Genomic DNA, 6,830 nt, shown 5'->3' with positions numbered 1-6,830 from the left:
CTGTAGTGACAAATTCATTTTTTTGATTAATTACAGCTCTTTTTTTTGCATTTTTTAATCGTTGAACCCTCACGTCCGGACCCCACGTCCCACGAGCGGCATCTTTTCTTATCCCCTGCAACTTCCCATACTGCGCACCGACCTCACCTTACGGCGGCGGCGGCGGCGCCTGTGGGAGGGACTTCACCTGCACGGGCGGCTTCACGGCTTCCGCGTCCTTAAGCCGATCCGAAGACACCATGCCTCCAGGGAGGAAGGGAATACGAAGCACAAGGCAACCCTCACCAGGTAAATTTCAATCGCTCTCAGATTCGATAGGCCATAGAGGAAGCTCGCTGATTCTCTTCTCCACCTGAGCTATGTCAATCCAAGTCCAAGGGAGCACGAAGATGAGCTCCTCCTCCAGATGTGACTCATTGCTGGGTCACACTCACACCTCTTTCCTCTGCATCCTGCTGCAATATTGCTTTCATGCTTGATTTATATTATATAAGTATATAGTATGTGGTATGTGAACTATTTGAAGCAACTCTAGCAAGCACAATAACATACATACCTCATCATGCATTATTTTAAATGCTTGTTTAACAGGAATCTGAGTGTCCTAAACTGTTAACTGAAATGTTCATATGAAACTGTTAACTTCATTGCTGATCAGTCCATATTCAGTTTGTTCCTTTTATATAGTAAGTAGTAAATAGTATGAATTGTAATTGTTCAGTCGATAGTTCTGAGGCTTGTACAGAACATAAATATTGAGTCCGAGAAATCTCACTACGTTCAGTGTGCTGAGGCTTGTACAGACTGTAAATTTTTCAGTCGAATGAATATGAGTAAGAGTCTTCGTTGGATCAATTGGTAGTTATTTGCTGGGGCTTAGTACAAATTACATGAGTTTTGCAAGCTAGTTTTCTAAACAATTAGTTGAAAGTTTTGGCTAAAAACTTAGCCCAGTTGTGGCAGATACTCTCCAACTAATGTTCTTAAGTGCATCACTTGAAGATTTTTTACCTACTTCAAATGTGGTTTCTTTGTTCAGCATTTTTTACCACTAGCAGCCAGTTTTTATAAATGTCTCATATATCAAAGATTAGCTGATTACTTAAAAATAGTTACTTGGTTTTATGTATTAAAATATCTAGCTGATTACTTAAAAATAGTTACAGGTAAATCTTTATTTGAGAAAACAAAGATACAAACTCACTGTTCTAATGTTGTCTATTACTTAAAAATAGTTACAGGTAAATCTTTATTTGAGAAAACAAAGATACAAACTCATTGTTCTAATGTTCTCTAGTTTTTTAAGCAAAAATAATAGGTTCTAAAATTGTTCTCTACCTAATTAAGTTGGGTGGTGTAAGAGCTAAATCTTAGCACACTAGACAAGTCTCGTTATACACATCCATTTCTACCTCAACTAATTTGGGTTTCCAAATCTGAAACAACACTTGTCTGTTAACCAAAAATCAGCGATGCAAATTTCTTCTGTGTGAACAGTACAAGAGCAATCACTTAGTTTTTGATAAAGACAGATGCTCGGTAATCACCTACAGTTTGTTTAGACTCAAACACAAACTACAGAGTTTTCACATCATGGATCGTGCCTTAGCAAAACTTAACACCGCCTTCAACAGTGTGCTTCCACTGCTACAAGTGTTCTTGGTGCCGTACTTCTTGCCATCCTCAAATAAATTGTTCCCTGAACAACACAAAGCACATTACAAACTTCAAATTGTCAGAGGACTGCAAAAACTGAAATTGAGTCCGAGATTGGTACCCACGACTGACCAATGAGCAGGGCCTATTCAGTTTGTTCCTTTTATATAGTAAGTAGTAAATAGTATGAATTGTAATTGTTCAGTCGATAGTTCTGAGGCTTGTACAGACCATAAATATTGGGTCCGAGAAATCTCAGTACGTTCAGTGTGCTGAGGCTTGTACAGACTGTAATTTTTTCAGTCGAATGAATATGAGTAAGAGTCTTCGTTGGATCAATTGGTAGTTATTTGCTGGGGCTTAGTCCAAATTACATGAGTTTTGCAAGCTCGTTTTCTAAACAATTAGTTGAAAGTTTTGGCTAAAAACTTAGCCCAGTTGTGGCAGATACACTCCAACTAATGTTCTTAAGTGCATCACTTGAAGATTTTTTACCTACTTCAAATGTGGTTTCTTTGTTCAGCATTTTTTACCACTAGCAGCCAGTTTTTATAAATGTCTCATATATCAAAGATTAGTTGTTGCCTTGCCACTAGTAATAATAACATACCAAAGAAATTTCTCTACTGTGTACAGTACTAATACATTATCTAGTGATTATTCCATCCATTTTCAAATTGGGATTTCATTCCTTCTTTTCTAATGTTTTTAGTGTTTTATTTTTTTGCTACTGTGCTCTTGTGGGTCAGTACATGCATTTGTCTTCTATTATTTTTTAGAGTGATTTATTATTTATCATATCATGTCATTAATGTACAGAAATCACTTCTACTGAGTATGAGAAACAAAGGGCAGCAAATGTGATGAGGAACAATCAGATGTTCCAACGGCTTGGGATTAATCAGTTACGCACAATGATGACTGCTACAAGAGTAAAGAGCACATATGATGGTCCAGAGGAATCAGGGTCTTTGTTTGACGGCGAGGATAGTGAAGGTTCTGATCCAGAGGAGGTAAGCAAGTTTCTAATTCATCTATTTGTTTCCTCATGTTATATATCATTACACTTGCATTTGCAAACAAATTGATATGCACATGATTATTGTGTTATACCTACAGGATTCCCATGTTGCACAAGGTGTACATAGCCACAACCCAACTCATGTTGTTGACAAACCTACACAACAAACACGAGGTTCTAAAAGGGTTGTGGCCCCTGATGTTCATGGACAACAGATTAGATTCACTAGGCAAAGGAGTGCTGCCACAAATCAACAATCCTCCCTAAGCCTAACTACTACTACACAAGCTGGTTCAAGAGCCACCACAAACCAAGAATCCACCCAAAACTTGGCTGCTGCAACACAATTTACTTCAAGTGTTGCCACTGAGCAAGATTACACCGCAGGCCTGACTACTGCTGCACAACCTAGTTCTCCCACACAAACTGAGGTCAATGACCACAATAGAGATGAAGGCAAGTGATTCTTTGTTATTCAATGCATTTATTAATGTATCAAATAATCTAAAATTTCTCAAATAAATTAATCTGTCATTCTCATGATCTGTAGTAGCTATATATAATATTGATAAAAAGCCTGAGCACAAAGATCTTCGTGTAACGGAGTGCCTGTGTAGGTAACAAATCCTCTATATACAGATTTCAGTTATAGAATGCATGTTTAGGTAACAGATGCAACTAGTACTTGATTTTTGATTATTGGGCTGTTAAACATAGAACAAGGCTAGAGCAATGAAGTTGCATATTTTTCTAGATATTACTTTATGTTCTGCTCTGTCTAGGGAAAATGCTCACATGCACCAGAACCCATATGATCTGTGCCATTCACTAGATTGTTTCTGCTAGTTTGAAAATTTAATATCTTTTTGCCTTTTATGATGCTAATCACCAGAATTGGTACCAAGGCAAAGAAGTAGGGGCAAACAACTTGAATCCTTGAGCAGAGGGTTAGGCACTAAGATTCCAATCCAAATCTCTAATGGGAAGCGAAGGCCAGAGCCACCTATTCAGGCTGCAAAGTTTGCATCGGAGGGTGGGATCATACTGAGGCAACACATTCCAATATTTCCGCACTGGAAGGAGTACAAGAAGCAAGAGAACGAGGGTAAAATTACAGACTACATTGGGAAGCTTGCTGTAAGTCATTTTCCCCTCACTTGTTCAGTTACAGATCATTGCCCTTTTCAATTGAGTATCATAGAGTCACCACTTCTTTGCTAGGGTCAATTCACCATGGATGTTGAGAGTAATGCAGTAAAAGATGCATGTGTTGATATGCTTAAGGGTGGACAGCGCCAAATGAGGGGCTGAAAAAAAGTACTTCACTGGAGTTCCTGCAAATCAAGTGAGGACTACATCACCTGTGTCATGTATGACTGATGATCAATGGAGAGAGTTGGTACAAATGTGGTCTAGCCCAAACCACAAGGTATTTGCGATCAAGCTCCACTTATCCCTCTATATAAATAATATTTTCATTTATGAAGTGTTTGGAATGCAACTTTTCTTTTTCTTGGGAAAATTGTTCTTTGTTAGTACTATTTGAGAACCTAGTGGTTGATTCCACCTCCAATAGTTCAGTAACCGTTTATGTGTGGTCTGTATTGATCATTATCTGAGCCTCTTGCATGTTACCTCATTTAGGACATGAGAACACTAGTTTGCTACAAATTGAGCAGTTTCCTATTGGCTACAAAAACACCTTGTACATCACAGTGATATTTTTTTGGCCAACATACTTTAATTGAGTATTATGGGTGTAGGACTAATCTGCCCTTCCCTCTCCCTCCTCGCTCTCTTCTCTAATAAGGTCATGGCCAAGTTTTGCTTGCTGTTGGTAAAGTGCTGCTTGCTGTTCCATCAAATGAAGGTGTTGCTTGCTGTCATGCTGTAAGAAATAAAGCAGCAAGAATTCTGATGCTAGCAGCAAGCAACATGATTTCTAAAAATTATGATTAGCAACAACAGCAAGCAGCAACTAGTTCATTTTCAATAGCAAGCTGTTCACTTTCAAGCACACCAAAAATTGTTTTCTGATCAGCAAGAACAGCAAGCAGCAACCAGTTCAGTTTCAACAGCAAATGGTTCAACAACTGTTTCAGTTTAACCAGTTTTCTGTCTTACTCGCTGCAAGAACAGCAAGCAAGCAACCATTTTAGTTTCAACCAGTATTATGAATTTCTGAATTTTCCATGTGATATATGAGTTGACAGACTTATTATTTACCTTCACTCAATATTAATGTAACCCAAGACAAAATTATTGAAGTGTCTTATATGCTTTTCAATGTCCATATTATCCTCTAAAAGTAGTCTGTTTTTGTTCTGTATTTATGATGAAAAGATACCTCCTACAATTATGAAAATATGTTGCAAGCTGCACTCGTTTTATGACTAAAGTTGATTGTATATTCATAAACATAATCTATTAATTTATTATCGCTATTTTGTCTACCTTACAATTGTATTTTACATACAGAACAATTGTGTGAAGAACAAACTTAATCGTGAGAAGGTGCAATTTCCACAGTGCACAGGATCTCAATCATATGTTGCAAAAGCTTATGTAGTGGTAAGAAACTAATTATGTTATGCTTGGAGGAACTTGTTGCGTCTCACAATCTTGGTTATTGTATGAATGGCTACTGCTACCAACACAATCGCTGCATTATCTCTAATATTTGAGTCACATCTTTTGTTTGTTAGTGTATACACTGATTCCTGGTTGTCTATTTTTTTCAACAATATTTTTTTGTGTATTTACAGTAGTGTAGCTGCATCTAATTGAGTGGCTTTTAGCTAGCAGTAGTGTGTATTTATAGCATTGTTCCTAGTTCCTGGTTCCTGTTTGTTAGCGTATACACCTGAATGAAGCACATAATTACTCATGAGAAAACCTTGCTATAATTAGCTTATGTTTTGATCTCCATGCTGATCAAATTGTTGCATTGAAATTAATTTATGTTTTGTTCTCCATGCTGATCAAATTTATTTGACTTCATTTCAGAGACAAGAAAAATATAAAGATGTCGAACCTAGTGCAATTGATCTTTTCAAGGAGATGCATTGCAGCAAGAAAAAAGGATTTAGTGAAGCTGTTCAGAAAGCCATAGTAAGTACATGTTTTTCTCTTTGTTACTACATTCCAATTTTTATTACACTATATTAAGTTTTAATACTTATGCTAGGGTGATATGGAAGCAATGGTGGCAACACCAGCTGAAGATGGACAGCTTGCAAAGTCTGCAACAGAAGTTGTTTCCAATGTGTTGCCGGGTTCAAGTAAATTTCTTCACAATGCTGGCCTTTTGCCCTCCTCCAAGAGAAGCAACACAGGGACTGTTTCAGCAAGAATGCAAGAGCTTGAGTCTCAATTGGACAATGAGAGGCGAGAAAAAGATGGACTTCGAGAAGATATGGATACCTTAAAAGCCAAGTCACAAGCATCTGAGGCAACCATTGCTAATCAATCAACTGAGATTGCAGATTTAAAGAAGTCCTTAGCAGAAAATAGCATCCTACTTCGACAGATATTAAGTATTAGTCGTGATCAGGTGAATCCTTAAGCATGCTTGCTAAGATGCTGGTGTCAACCATCCTGAAGACACATCTCACAAAACTGTGGACCTCTTTTTATCCTTATGTTTGCTATATGGAACTGCAACTTACAGTCTATTATATGTGTTCTCTTGCTATAGAGTTTTAGTACTTGTCTGGTTTAAGAATTATGAACCATGTTCTTTTGTGTGTTGGACATATTATGCTTGAAATATATGGATGTTGGAAACAGTTGTGACTTTGGATGATTGTGAAATATATGCATTATGTTTTGGATGGTTGTAGGCATCAATGTATTTAGTGATGAACCAAAATATCACAATATGATTGCCACGTCACCTGCCATGTCATCAACCATACAAGTGTTTTGTGACAATAAATTTCGTCATAATTTATTTGACACGTCATCTGCCACGTCATCCATTTTATGATGAAATTTATTGTCACAAAGTTATTGCCACATCAGCATCCACGTAAGCTTATTTATGACGACTATATCTGTCATAAAATTTTGCCATGTCACCCGCCACGTCATCAGCCATGTGGCAACCTGTCCAGTGCTACACTTAATGACGTTTTCCCCTCATCTATGATGA

The 6,830-nt window shown here is 37.5% G+C and overlaps 1 pseudogene; it reads left to right on the top strand.

The window, feature by feature from the left end:
* Positions 1-239: 239 nt before the first annotated feature.
* LOC103633898 (uncharacterized) lies at positions 240-6,463 on the top strand (annotated as a pseudogene).
* The last annotated feature ends 367 nt before the right edge of the window (positions 6,464-6,830 follow it).

This window comes from Zea mays, chromosome 7 (assembly GCF_902167145.1).
Source record: "Zea mays cultivar B73 chromosome 7, Zm-B73-REFERENCE-NAM-5.0, whole genome shotgun sequence".
NCBI classification, from domain to species: Eukaryota; Viridiplantae; Streptophyta; class Magnoliopsida; order Poales; family Poaceae; genus Zea; species Zea mays.
Note: the sequence above shows the minus strand (reverse complement) of the source record. Positions and strands in the feature narration are given on the sequence as shown.